Below are 14,548 nucleotides of genomic sequence, written 5' to 3' on the forward strand. Positions count from 1 at the left end.
CTTATCCCAAAGCCTCAATTTTCTTTACAAAACATTCTGATGTTCTCTAAAGCTCTAAAGAGATGTAGTGGGTAGTAAAAGAATTACATCTTGAGAAAATTACTTGTCCTTGAGTAGATTAGCTTCTACTTTAGGAAATTAAAATATTTTCCTATATAACCAAAATCATTCCATCACATTTCGGTGAATAGCAGCAACTCCATAGCAGACCAAAAAAAGTTATAAATTCAGATTTCTCTTGTTTATACATTCTTTGAATAATATCAAAACTTTATTATTATTGTTACTATTATTTTTATTATTATTATTGGTCCTGGGGATTGAATCAGAGCCTGGCAGCTGTTTCTGAAATCTTTTGCTGAAGGTTACTGCTTGGCCACTTTGAACCACAGTGCCACTTCTCCTTTTGTGGTAGTTAATTGGAGGAAAAAGTTTCTTGGCGTTTCCTGCCCAAGTTGGATTTGAGCTGTGATCCTCAGAGTTCAGCCTGCTGAGTAGCTAGGATTACAGGCATGAGACACCAGTGCCTAACTCAAATTATACATTTTAAGGCCTAAAATCCTGAACAAATTGGTTTCTTTATTAAACTAACATGATTTATATCCTAATATGAAGCAAATGAATTAGCAGTACTTTTAGGAATTTGGACATGAACTCAAAACCATCAGAGTTTACTTGGAGGGTTAAAGGTCAAAGGAATAGTTTACTAAATTGTAGGTATGATTGAGTAATCCTGGGAAAGGATTTGTGCAATATGGGAGAATTGAACCATGGTAGATTCCACGAAGGTTTTAAATGTATATCTCTTACTTTGGTACTTTTGAAAATACACATTCATTTGCTTGTAAATATTAATACACAGATACAATAAAGGATTTTAAATGTCTATCTACTAAATTTATTTATTTATAAGTTTATGAACAATTTATAAAAATATCAGTGTCACCATACATAAATATGTAAATGTGTATGTTTACTAACTGACTCTTTAATACAACATCTTGCCTATATTATTCCATCTTATTAAGGAAAATACATGGTATGCTCAAAATATAGTTTTTTTATTGCCCAGTCTTTTATCTTGTTTACTCTATGAAAGGATACTCACTACACTGAGACAAGGAGGAAGGCCAATAGATAGATTATTTGAACTACAAAGATTTGGAATTTCTACATCTTACTCCTGGAAAATTTTGACTTCATGAAACAGAAAACCTGCTGAAACTCTGCCTAAGAGAAATCTATTCCTGCTATCTTGGTTTTATTTATTCTGTATTTTTTGTGTGGACATGACTCTGCACCTTTCACTTAAGGTAAGGGAGATAGGAGTACTAGAGTAAAACATCCTGTCAGTTACCAACTCAAAGATTCATTCATTCAGCTGGGTACCCATGGATCATGCCTATAATCTTACCTACACAGGAGGATGGGATCTGAGGATCTTGGTTCAACACCAGCCAGGGAAGGAAAATCCCTGAGACATTTTCTCCAATAAACCACCAAAAAACCAGAAGTGGCACTGTGGCTCAAATGGTAGCATGCTAGCCTTAAGCTGAAAAGCTGAGGGACAGCCCCCAGGACCAGAGTTCAAGCCCCATGAACAGCCCCCACAAAATAGATACATATATTCACATAAGTGTCTGCATTTTGTTATTGTCATAGACAAAAGCAGTATCTAGCACCATTTTTCATTATGAGCAGGTAAATCAAGGTCTTTGTAAACAAACATATCACAAATAATCATTCATTCATTCAAAATACATTTCAGTGGCAATAGTATAATGGAATTAAGTGCTGAATATTTAGAGAAAAAGTTGATACAAAGAATGTTGCAAGTAGTAACACTGATAAAGATGCATTGTACTCAGAAAATAAAGTGTTTAAGTAAATTACTGATATTTTAATTTTATTTTATTGTAAAGATGCTGTTCAAAGGGGTTAGTTACATGAGTAAGGCAATGACTACATTTCTTGTCAAGCATTGTTACCCCTTCCTTTTTTGTTCTCCTACTATCCCTTTCCTCCCCCTAATTGAATTATTTTTATACAACTACTGAAGAAAATTAGAATATAAGTTTATAAAGTACTATATTACATTGGTCAAAAAATTCTGCTTAAATGGAAACACTACAACAAGTAATAAATATTGTTTAAAAAGTTATTGCAAGTAAAGATGACAAGCATAGTTATAGAAATTATCCAAGTTTCATTCATTGACTTGCCATCTACACAATGTGCCTCCTACACAATGATTAGATCACAAAATGAGAGGAAGACACAGCATGAAAAGCAGTTAGTCACTAGGACAGTTCCCAGAAACTCCAAGGGCAGCTAAACAAGATCAGGCTCATTAAAGAGCAAAATCCAATTGGAGAGGGAAGCTGGAGCCAGATACTTATGAGGAGTTTGAAGCATCAACACAGGGCACTGGACGGCAACAAAGAGTGAAATGTAAGAGAAAAAGGATCAGATTTCTTGTTTTATTAAAAAAAACACCTCTCAAAATGCATTTAGCATATTTAAATGCCATGAATAAGGTCATGAAAAGGGAAATTATTCAGAAGGTAGGTACCAGAGGTCATGCAACAGATGAAGGAATCTAGCCTAGCAGGTTCATGGTAATGACTGTGCTTGTATAATACTAATACCACTTGGTACCATAGTTCTGAAAACACACAACAATATCAATAAAACACTTAACATATCCATGAAAAAAGAAAAAAATAAACAGATATCATATAAGCCTGAGTTCACCAAAATCCTGTTTATTCTCTTGCAATTGTGATTGCATTGTGCATACTTTATGGATCTATGAAAGGATGTAGTTATACTTTAACATACGGATAGATTTTTCCATGAGTACAAATCAGAAAAATTTAGAGAGGAAGACCAAACCAAAAAGACAGCTGACTCTTACCAAGATGTCTTTGAAGTGGATGTCCTTTTTCTGCTGATACAAGTGATGTATTGCTTTAATGCTGGAAGTTGTGGGAAGGTGGTTGTGTTGCCCATGGAGTACAGCCATTGGATCAATGTGAAGATGATGCTGGATGAGCTCGTGCAGAGAGGCCATGAGGTCACTGTCCTGACATCCTCTGCTGCTGTTCATGTGGATTCTGGAAAATCATCTCCTTTAAAATTTGAGACCTTCCCTACACCTTTGACTACAAAGGAATTTGAAAGATATTTCAAACATTCTGTCAATATATGGACATATGAGTTCCCCAAATACTCAATCTGGAAATTGTATTCAAAAATGCAAAGCATGTTTGAAGAACATTCTGATGTGTTGGAAAGCTTATGCAAATACATGATTTTCAATGAGAAACTTATGAAAACGCTACAAGAATCAAAGTTTGATGTCCTGCTAGCAGACCCTTTGGTTCCCTGTGGAGAACTTCTGGCTGAGCTACTGAAAATTCCTTTTGTGTACACTCTCCGCTTCTTCCCTGGCAATGAATATGAGAAACAGTGTGGAGGACTTCCATTTCCACCTTCCTATGTGCCTGTTGCTCTGTCTGAGCTCAGTGATCGCATGTCATTCATGGAGAGGGTGAAGAATATGATGAATGTGATTTTTTTTTGACCTCTACTTTCAAACATTTAATGAGAAGAAGTGGAATGAGTTTTACAGTGAAGTTCTAGGTAAGCTACCACTTAAATTATTATGATTTAATCCTAACTATTCTGTTCCTTTGAAGATGAGCTGAAGTAAATATCAAACCTACACACTTGAGGGAAATACAGATCAATGACATGAGAGGCTTACATTAGAGAAGCAGTTAAAACTCTGGCCATCTCCTTTTCAGAAACATTTCCAGAAAACAATAACTCTGCTACTTGAACCACACACAATTTTTAGAAAGCATTATGTATGCATTTTACTATAGTCTTATTTCAGCTTAAAGAATAATGTAACAGGTACCAGGAGCTCGTACTTGTCATGTAGCTACTTGGGAGGCTGACAGTGCAAAGCTAGCCCAGGAAGGAAAGTGTGTGAGACTTTTTTCTCCAATGAAACACCAAAAGACCAGAAATAGAGCTGTGACTCAAGTGTAATAGAGTGTTAACCTTGAGCAAAAAAAAACAAAATAGCTCAGGGAGAGAAGGGGTGACATAGTGTTAAAAGAAATGTACTTATTACCTTATTTGTGCAACAGTAACCCCTCCTTATATCACACTTACAGTAACCTTAAAATTCAAATCTTTTACAAAGCTCAAGAGCACTGCCCAGACCTACGTTCAACCCCATGACCAGCACAAAAACAAAAAGAACACAAAGAATAAATCTCATTAATATATTAATGACTATAGCTATGTAGATTTAGTCCTTACAGCTATGTAGATTTAGTCCTTATAGTTGATGATTAATTACCAAAACTATGTAGCATAAAAGACATTTTCCCAACTTTTGCAGATTAGTTTTCTTACTCACAAAGAAAAAATTTACCCATAGTTGCAGGCATGATCCTTCATAATTGTTAAATATTGTTTATCTCCCAGAGAAAATGCTTTAATGACTGAAAGTCTCCTCCCTCCCCCCCCCCCTCTTTCCCTCTCTCTGTTCCTGGAGAGCAGGAGAATAATATTTTCAACTTCTTAATATAAACCAAATGCTGTACCACCACTCAGAATTTAGTTAGACTCTCAAAAACCCACTGTACTGGAAAATCAAATTGGAGAAACCTCCTGAGATAACTTTTTAGAGTATTTAAATTATTAATTGATTCTGGAGATCAGAACATTTCTAGATTTTATTTGGTACTTTCATAGCTTTGGAAGGATGTATTTTTATATACAGAGTATTACATGTGTCATTATAAATATCCTTTTTCAAAACACAATATCTAAGTGTCTTGCCTACATTATTCCTACTTATTTCAGAAAGTCACATGATTTGTTTCAGAGCAAATTTTTTCATGAGACTTGCTATTATGTTCTTTTCTCCACTCAGGAAGACCCACTACAATACTCGAGCTCATGGCCAAAGCTGATATATGGCTCATTAGGACCTACTGGGATTTGGACTTCCCTCGCCCATTGTTACCAAATTTTGAATTTGTGGGAGGACTCCACTGCAAACCTGTCAAACCTCTGCCTGAGGTAAACCTGTCCTTATTGGCTTGTTGCTCCCTCTCTCTCTCTTCTTTTCCCTCTTGCTTTTCTTCTCCCTCTCCCTCTCCTTCTTTCTGCACTTCTTAATGGCTTTGCATCCTCTCTCAGGGGTCTCCATTAGCAAAATAGATTCAAAGAGGGGATGAAGTGTCCTGTTAGTTGTGGACTCGTGTATTTCCATTCAACTCTCTATGCTTCAAGACTGTCAAGATAAAAGTAGGAAAACTAGAATCTTTGGAGGATCTGATCAGTTAAATTGAGCTTTCTTTGGACGTCATAAGGACGAATATATGATTCATGCAAAGATTAGTTACTAAGTGACTACAATATACCCGAAGAAAATGGTGGCTATCCTGAGAAAGAAGCAGAAACAGATTCTGAACACCTAGCTTGATTCCATTTGGATAGGAAAACTAGAAAATAAAAATTGTCTGAAAACATTTTCATAAAGAATAGAGTAATATTAAGTAAACACAAGGAAAGCATGAACGTAGAGTTCAATCTCTACTACTTCTGTTACATAAATCAGAATAATAGAATAAAAATCTTGTAAAATTTGGAAACCAGATCCCTACCATTATAGCAGAATCTATTTTTTTCCTGTAAACTTAGTAGTACATATTTTCAGAAATCTGTGTTCCATTATGGGATTTATTTATGATTAGATATTTCTGATGGATCCTTTCTTCAATATAGTGAGTGATCTGACTGTGTCTTTTGAATGAATTAGGTTTGAAACTTACTTCTGAAATATGAGCAATTAGCTACTCCTGAGTCTTTTTGAATACTGTTTGCTTAGATTGTCAATGTCAATATATCACTTTCAGTGTATGTCTTTGACAGAGGGGTGAGACCCTTTCCACAAGACAATTGTTACATCTCATCATTCAGATCCCATCAGTTAATTGGAAAATTAAGATCATTTACATCTAGGGTTAATATTCAAAAGTATACACTTGAACTGGTTTCTGGGGTTGTGTGAATGATCTAGTATATTCGTGTCTATGCTTCTTAATTTTTCAAAAATAATCATAACTATTATAAGACCAATTATAAACTTCCTCTACTTCTAGCTGGTTACATTAGTAATGTAATTAATTATATTAGTAATGAAGATAATTATCATCTAAGACTCTAAATAGAATAATTTCTAAGAACATCTACCCCCATTGATCTATGAGGATTCTATTTCTCTTCTTCCTGTCAAAAACATAAACAGATTATATATCTTCTTCCAAATAAAAGGAGCTAATGAGTAAACTGAGATCAGATATTATAACAAATTTAAGCCTGTTTTCCTGAAGTTGTTCTTTGGTGATAGAGAATATTCTTTCTTCACAGGAAATGGAAACGTTTGTCCAGAGCTCTGGAAACCAGGGTGTTGTGGTGTTTTCTCTGGGGTCAATAGTCAGTAACTTGACTGAAGAAAGAGCCAACACAATTGCAGCAGCTCTTGCACAGATTCCACAAAAGGTAAACTAACGCTCTCTGGTGGACATTAACAGAATAATACTTTTTCTTTTGTATTTTATTTCTTTTTTAAAAATTTTAATGTCAAATTCATGTACATAGGGTTTACAGTTACATAAATTAGTGAGTACATTTCTTCTCTAACTTGTTATCCCTTCCCTCATTTTTTTCTCCCTCTTCCCCTCCTCTCCCACTTGCTCCCCAAGTTATACATATCATTTTCAACATATTCTCTTGTTAGTATCAATGCTACATTAGATCCCCCTTTGTCCTATGTCTCACCATTACACAAAGTAAACCAATTTACCAATTCCAAATAAATAATATTCTTCAAAAACCCTTTTGAAAACACATCAGTCTACCTTGTCCTACTTAAGAAAGGACAGTTGAGGAGCCCAGAGACTAAAAGTGTGGCAAAGAAAGTATTTTTTTTTTTAATCCAGAACAGTAAAGAATATTAGTAACTTCCTTTTCTGATACATAAAAAATAGTGCAATATGCTTGTGCAGTTTGGGTTTTTATGGACCTGTCAGATACAAAATAAATAAGCTTCTCAATAAATACATTAAGTTCATCCAGAAGCACAATTACACTCATATTTTTTGAATCATGGAATATAATACTATCAAACCTGTTTATGAGGAAATCTCTCAAATTAGAAAATCAATTCATTATTTTTTATTGTATGTAGGAAAATAGTTTTAATATACAATTAACTTTCTTAGAAACCTCTCTCAAACTTGGCAGATTTTATTGTTTTTATGTTTTGTTTTTTTGTTGGTTGTGGGGCTTGAACTCTGGGCCTGAACGCTGTCCCTCAGCTCTTCAGCTCAAGGCCAGCGCTCTACCACTTGAGCCACAGTGCTACTTCCGGCTATTTTCTGCTTATGTGGTGCTGAGGATTCGAACCCAGGGTCTCATGCATGAAAGGCAAGTGCTCTACCACTGAGACCTTCCCAGCCCCAAACTTGGCAGATTGTAAAAACAATTTTATCATCAAGGCATTCCCAAAGGGCTGGACAAAATTTCCCAACATGACAGTTGTTATTAACCCAGTGCCAATAAGCTCTTCTGTTTTATAGTATTATTATCATCTCTGAGTAGTTTTACAAAAGAGCTAACAAAGCAGCTAATGAATTCAATATATCTTGATCAATGTCATTCCTTTCAACATTCTCAGCCATCCCTCTCCTATATATCCCTTCCTTTACTCTACTTAATTTTGCAGGATATACATTGGATTTTTTACTGCATTTTCTATCTCTACTCTTCTTCATTTGTCTACCCCTGTGCCCTTGATCCCACTCCACCCCAAGCCTTTCTTCTTTTCTTTAATAAGTTTTTTTTATTGTGAAAATACTGTACAGAAGGGTTACAATCACATGAGCAAGGTAATGAGTACATATCAAGTAATGTTGCCTTTGTTTTTCCCCTCCCATCCCTCCCTCCCATCTCCACAACTACATCCCCCATCTCCACAACCACATCCTCCCCCCTAAATTGTAAAGTTCACTTTTAAAAATACTTTAAAAAAATTCTCATTCTTGGGCTGGGAAGGTGGCTCAGTGGTAGAGCGCTTGCCTTGCATGCCTGAGGCTCTGGGTTCGATTCCTCAGCACCACATAAGCAAAAAGAAAAAAAAAAAGCCAGAAGTGGCGCTGTGGCTCAAGTGGTAGAGTGCTAGCCTTGAGCTGAAGAGCTGAAGGACAGCGCCCAGGCCCAGAGTTCAAGCCCCACGACCAGACCCAAAACAAACAAACAAACAAAGAAAAAATTCTCATTCTAAGCTGGGCACTGGTGGCTGATGCCTGTAATCCCAGCTACTCAGGAGCCCAAGGACTAAGGATTGAGGTTCAAAGCCAGCCCAGGTAACAAAGTACTTCAGACCCTGATCTCTAATTAACCACCAGAAAAGCCAGGAGTGGAGCTGTGGCTCAAGAGGTAGAGTAATATCCTTGAGTATGAATTGCTGAGGGATAATGCCTAGGCTTTGACTTAAAGCCCCCGTACTGGCAAACACAAGAAATTCTAACTCTATCTTCAAACCTTTTGTATTAACAGTTAAAACTGACATTTAATATTTTTTGAATAATGCTTATTTGTATTTAAAAGAAGTTGTAAGTTCTTTTTAATTGGAATAGTTGCAATAAACTTATTTCTCAAAAGTATCCATTGAGGGTAGAACTGTGTGGTAAGCAGGTGGTGGCTCTGTAAGGTCAACCAGCACTGGGAAATTTGGCCCAGGGTACAGAGCCCCAGGTGGCTGAAAGCCTTTGATGGGAGTTTGGGTGGAGTGGAGAGTGGGGGCAGTAATGGGTAGGAATCACTTATAAATGGCACCCAAGCAGGACCCCAAGCCTAAGTTCCAGCAGGGTGAGCGAGTGCCCTGATTTCATAGACCTCTCATTTATGAACAAAGTGGGTTAAGGTTGCCATAAAGGGCAAGGAAGTGAATCGCTTTATGCGTTACAGTGGTTGGAGTAAGAATTTGGATGAGTGAGTTCCTGATAGCAGGGTACTGGTGTACTGGACACCAATCTACAGAAACCACTTGAACTACAAAAGGAGCAGTATATGCAGGGAAAGATGAGAGGGGGACTGGAAAGAAGACGTGCAGCCTGCAGCATTGAAGTGAAAACCAAAATGGAATAAGCAGAAAACATCTGGCAATGGAAATGGTGGCTGTACCCGCAAAACACTCCAGCCTCCTTGGGAGAAAAGGGCCCCGGGTGGATCCTATTGTTGAAAACCATGAACTGTTTGTGCACAGAGTGGAAGTTAAAGTGAAGATTGAGGAAGAGCTTAAATCATGGCTTTTGATCATTGCGACGTAATTACCAGACAGAAACAGCTCTTTTATTTTCCTGCCAATTAGAACGTGGATTCCATTCTGGAAGGTCATGCAAAATTAAGAAATCTGGAGAAAACACAGATAAGGAGTACCTTGTGAATGAAGTTGTGGCCGGGATTAAAGAGGACTTTGATGTGATGGTGGGCACCTGACTGCTCTACAAGTTTGAGAGGCCTCAGTAAGCACAGATTCTCACTGCAGGGACCACCCCGACACGCCCATGTCCCACAGTGGGTTGCGCCCCACTCCTGCGACTGTTGGCTCGCCTTGGGGTGATGATGGGCGACACCCTGCTGGATAAGAAGCGCCTGGCCCTGTTACTGACCTCTCTTCACGATTTCCTCAAGGCCCTGGCCACGAATTCTGGGATCCTATTTAGTGCCAGAGACTACGAGGACCACTGGAAGGCCATGTGAGCACTCGCGTGGGATCTGTGGTGGAACACATCCTTGAAAATGCGCACACGAGAGGGAAGCGCGTGACATGTTCTCCTCTACCTCTTGTTCAGATGGTGCACTTTGAAGATGGTGCCGTGCTACAGAATTGCACATTGTGTCGTTCATTTTAAGCAGAGAAAATAAAATGGGTCACCACTGCTTTTCCTCTTCTTCTTTCCTTCATTTCCAAGTCGCTACTAGTGGACCCAGTGACAGACAAGGGACAGCTGTCGCATTGTTGCCTAGATGACAAATCGACTTCCACGCTGGTGATCTCTTCCTCAGACATGACTCTCTTTGATAATGCATCCCTGTTAGTGCCATGTCACCAAGCTGACCCAGTGCCAAAATTCTGATGGTGTGTAGATTCGTGCCATGCCCGTGATGTTCAGTTTGGAATCATGGTGCTTCACGCATAGACCCTTCCCCAAGACCCTGCTAGATTCCTACACATTCCATCTGCTCAGTGGAGGAAGATTGGTGGATTGCTTCATGTGTTTTATATTTTGTGTCCAATTCAAGTTTAACATGATGGATGCAAAGCACTGTGTAGCTACTGTTTGGGGGAAAAGGCAAATCTTTTTTTTTTTAAAGTCAAATCTTTGATGAGTTGTTTTTAAGATCCTCAATAAAATTTTTTCTTTTATAAAAGGTAATATTAGACTTTTTAAGAGATAAGATGAGGCAAATTACAATAAATAATTTAAGGTAGAAATGGACACAAGGAAACTGCTTCCAATATGAACACAGAGGGAAAAAATACAATAATAAATTCTTAAAATCAGAGTTAGCATAAACTTTATTAAAAATGTGTAATTAAGTAATCTTCACAATATGATCACATAATAAATTTTCATTAATATTAATAATTATATGTCATTTATTATAAAGTCCATGAAATGTAGATATTGTTGTTACAGACCTTCGGCAATAGTTTATAATAAAATATTCTACTGCAGTTCCTTATCTAGCCTGTGGAAAATGTTCAACTTGATAATTGCTTCAATTCTTTTAAAAGGTTTACTTCAAAGAGAGGACTTATCTGTGTCTAAATTCTTAGGAATCATGCATACTATGACTTGACATTTGAGATACTGAATAACATTTTCTCTACCTAACAGGTTTTATGGAGATATGAGGGCCCCAAACCAGAAACCTTAGGATCCAACACTCGGCTGTACAAGTGGATCCCTCAGAATGACCTGCTTGGTAAAACTGAGGAAACTAAAGAGTAAAAATGTGAATACAAAAAAACACCTAGCACACCGTGAAGATAATAGTCCAATAAGTAACAATGTATTGAATATTAATGATCTCAAATTTGAACACTAACTTTTCTTCATATTTTTAGTATGAATAAATTACAGAGTTGTCATGTTAGGGTACACAGTCACATTCCGTCTGGGTAGAGAGGCACTCTCTGAATGGCCCTTCTTCTCCTAAGTTAGCTTTTCTTATTTTCCAACTGCAGATGGATTTCAAATGTCATTGAGAATAACTGCTTCCCTTGTATTGGTAGGGGCTCTGCATTTCTCATAGTGATAAAAATGCAAATATCATTCAATGAGATGCAGCCTGTATTTCTATGGATACCAGCACCACAGTCACTGAATTCCAGCATGCCCTCCATATCACATGCCACGATCTTACTAGGTCTTCAGTAGACCATGCTGCACTTGTCTCCAGACTTTCCTTCATTTAAACCCACTGTATCTATCATAAAAATGTTTTTGTAACATTATTTTGGTTTTGTTATCCTTTTCTCAATATTGTTTTCATTTTTCAAATCTCAAGACAAACAAAATGCTCTCACGGAGTCATCACTAGTCTCTCCAGTGTTGCACTGAGGTTTAAAATTCAATGGAGTTTCATGACTAAGGTGCATGCTATGTGGAGAGCACTCACATTGAACATACTGTATCTCATTTAATTCCTAAAGCATACCTGATCACTGTGGAAATTTCCCCAAGTGCAGGTCATCCTAAAACCAAGGCCTTCATCACTCATGGTGGAACCAATGGTGTCTATGAGGCCATCTACCACGGAGTCCCAATGGTGGGCATTCCTTTGTTTGTGGATCAACCTGATAACATTGCCCGGATGAAGGCCAAGGGAGCAGCTGTTAGACTGGACTTTACCAGGTTTTCAAGTGAAGATCTTATCAATGCCTTGAAGACAGTCATTAACAAACCATTGTGAGTTTAACTACCCTTTCATTGGACCCAATTTAGAGAAGGATTCTTCTCATCAATGACAATGCATCTCACCTGCTTTCTCAGGAGGCTTATTACTTAATATTTAAGTGAGCTTCTCTGTGATCTATGTCTTTTTTTTTTTGTATTGTCCTGGGGCATGAATTCAGGCCCTGGTTGCTGTCCCTGAAATTCTACACCCAAGGCTAGCACTCTACCACTTTGAGCTACTTTTGGTTTTCTGGCTAATTGGAGAAAAGTCTCAGGAACTTTTCTTCCCAGACTGGCTTTGAACTGTGATCCTCATATCTCAGCCTCCTGAATAGCTAGAACTTCAGGCATGAGCAATCAGCTTGCTAGTGTGCTTTTTATTTTCAATAACAAAGTAATTTCAGTCTTGTACTTTAACTCACAGATTAATTAGGTAAGCAATTACTGAAAACATTTCTACATATGCAAATAATGCTGAAGATATATAACTATTTGCAATGACTCTATTTTCAAAATATGCTCAAACTTTATAAAAATGATAAACTCGAAAACAAAAGAAATTGTTTAATCAAATATCTAAAATATCTCATTCTAATCATTTTAATTTTAGCCTTTTCTAGAGCTTAAACTCAGGGCCTATGCACTGTCATTGAGCTTTTTTTACGTAAGGGTATCACTCTACCACTTGAGCTACAACTACACTTCTGGCTTTATTGGTGGGTAATTGGAGAAAGTGTTTTAGGGACTTTCCTGAATGGGCTGGCTTTGAACCAACATCCTCAGATCTCAGCCTCCTGAGCAGCAGAGGTTATCTATGTGAGCTATGAAAATCTGGCTTCAATCAAATAATCATTTGCCAAAAACTCATTTTATTGTGGCTATGTTTACAGATTTAATTGTCTATAATAGATACCATAAAAGTAACAGGTTTAATTTAGAAAATATGATATATATTTTGCACATATATAATATTATACATATATATTCTATCTTCACTATCATGAAATTTATTTGGTTTTCCAGAGCTTGAAACTGACCACAGTACACTCACTAGAGAGGTGCTCTACCATTTGAGTCATAACACAGAACAGCTAGAAGGGCCAATCATAGCATGGAATTGAAAGGGCAGTTCAACTAATTGAACATTATAATTTTGTTGGTACTAGCGTTTGAGCTCTAGGTTGTCAGGTAAGTACCCTATTATCCAAGTTCTATGAAGCTTTTATAATTATTTTCTATAAACAATGGGATATGGTCTTATACTCATTTCCCATGTTTAGGGTTGCTATGCTAATAGGATAACTAAAAGCTCTCTGACTCCCTCAGTAATAAGATAAAAGCAAACGTCATGATATAGAAGGGAAGAATTGTAAGGAAAAAGAAAGAGAAAATTAAATGTCAAAAAGAAAACCATTGACTACATGGTATGGGCAGAGGTGAATGACGAGAAAAAATTGACAGTTTCACAGCCTTAAAGTTATCAAGTTCAACAAGAGAAATAGATATTTTTGAATACAAGAGATTGTAACCAAAATAATAATATTATTTGAGACTTTCTGTAAAACTAATTGTAGCTTTGAGGCTAAAAATTAAAACAATAAAAGGCAGAAGAGGGGAAAGAGATATACAAAAGCACACATTTCACCTATTAGGGTAAGAGATTTCTTTAAAAATTTCATAACTTCTCAAATAAATATTGCTCATTTAAGAGTATCCATTTCAAACGTGAATACCGGGTATAGGCAAATGAAAATAAAACACTAAGGTAGTAGGTCCATTTGATTTAATTTGCATTATTTCTATGGCAGTTTAGAAGAACTTTTTAGCTTAATATAGTCATCAACATTAAATTCTTTTAAGGTAGCTGTCTATGTGTTTTCCTTTTAGCTATAAAGAGAATGCAATGAAGTTATCAAGAATTCACCATGATCAGCCAGTGAAGCCTCTGGATCGAGCTGTCTTCTGGGTGGAGTTTGTCATGCGCCACAAAGGAGCCAAACACCTTCGCCCAGCTCTCCATGACCTTAACTGGTTCCAGTACCACTCTCTGGATGTCATTGGCTTCCTGTTGTTCTGTGTGGCAACTGCCATCTTCATCTTCACAAGACGTTGCCTTTTGTGTTGCCGGAAGTTTCCTAAAAGTGGAAAAAAGAAAAGAGAGTAGTTGGAAGCTGGTAGCTCTGTTAATTATTCCAACAAATTTTAATAGATTAAGTTCTTTCCTACTTGCTCATTCCAAGCTTCTTCTTTCTCTCTGTTTTGTATTCAGTATTAATGAAGCAGCCATGTGTTAGTATTTTTGCTCACCATGAGGTTCTAACTCCACACAAATTCACAGGGATGTGACCAAGTAACCATGGACTGAATTATCTGAAATTATGAAGCTCAATAAATTCTTCATTCCTTCTACATCTAAGATATATATGATTAACATATATGGTTAACATATTTAATATATGGTTAACATATATAATATATAATGTATATGATTA

At 36.9% G+C, this 14,548-nt stretch overlaps 2 pseudogenes; both read left to right on the plus strand.

The window, feature by feature from the left end:
* The first annotated feature begins 2,921 nt into the window (after positions 1-2,921).
* On the plus strand, positions 2,922-14,220 carry LOC138821007 (UDP-glucuronosyltransferase 2B31-like; annotated as a pseudogene).
* Positions 8,919-9,852, plus strand: LOC138820924 (mortality factor 4-like protein 1 pseudogene; annotated as a pseudogene).
* Positions 14,221-14,548: the final 328 nt, after the last annotated feature.

This window comes from Dipodomys merriami, unplaced genomic scaffold, assembly GCF_024711535.1.
Source record: "Dipodomys merriami isolate MVZ:Mamm:240054 unplaced genomic scaffold, mDipMer1.0.p SCAF_9, whole genome shotgun sequence".
Classification (NCBI taxonomy): Eukaryota; Metazoa; Chordata; class Mammalia; order Rodentia; family Heteromyidae; genus Dipodomys; species Dipodomys merriami.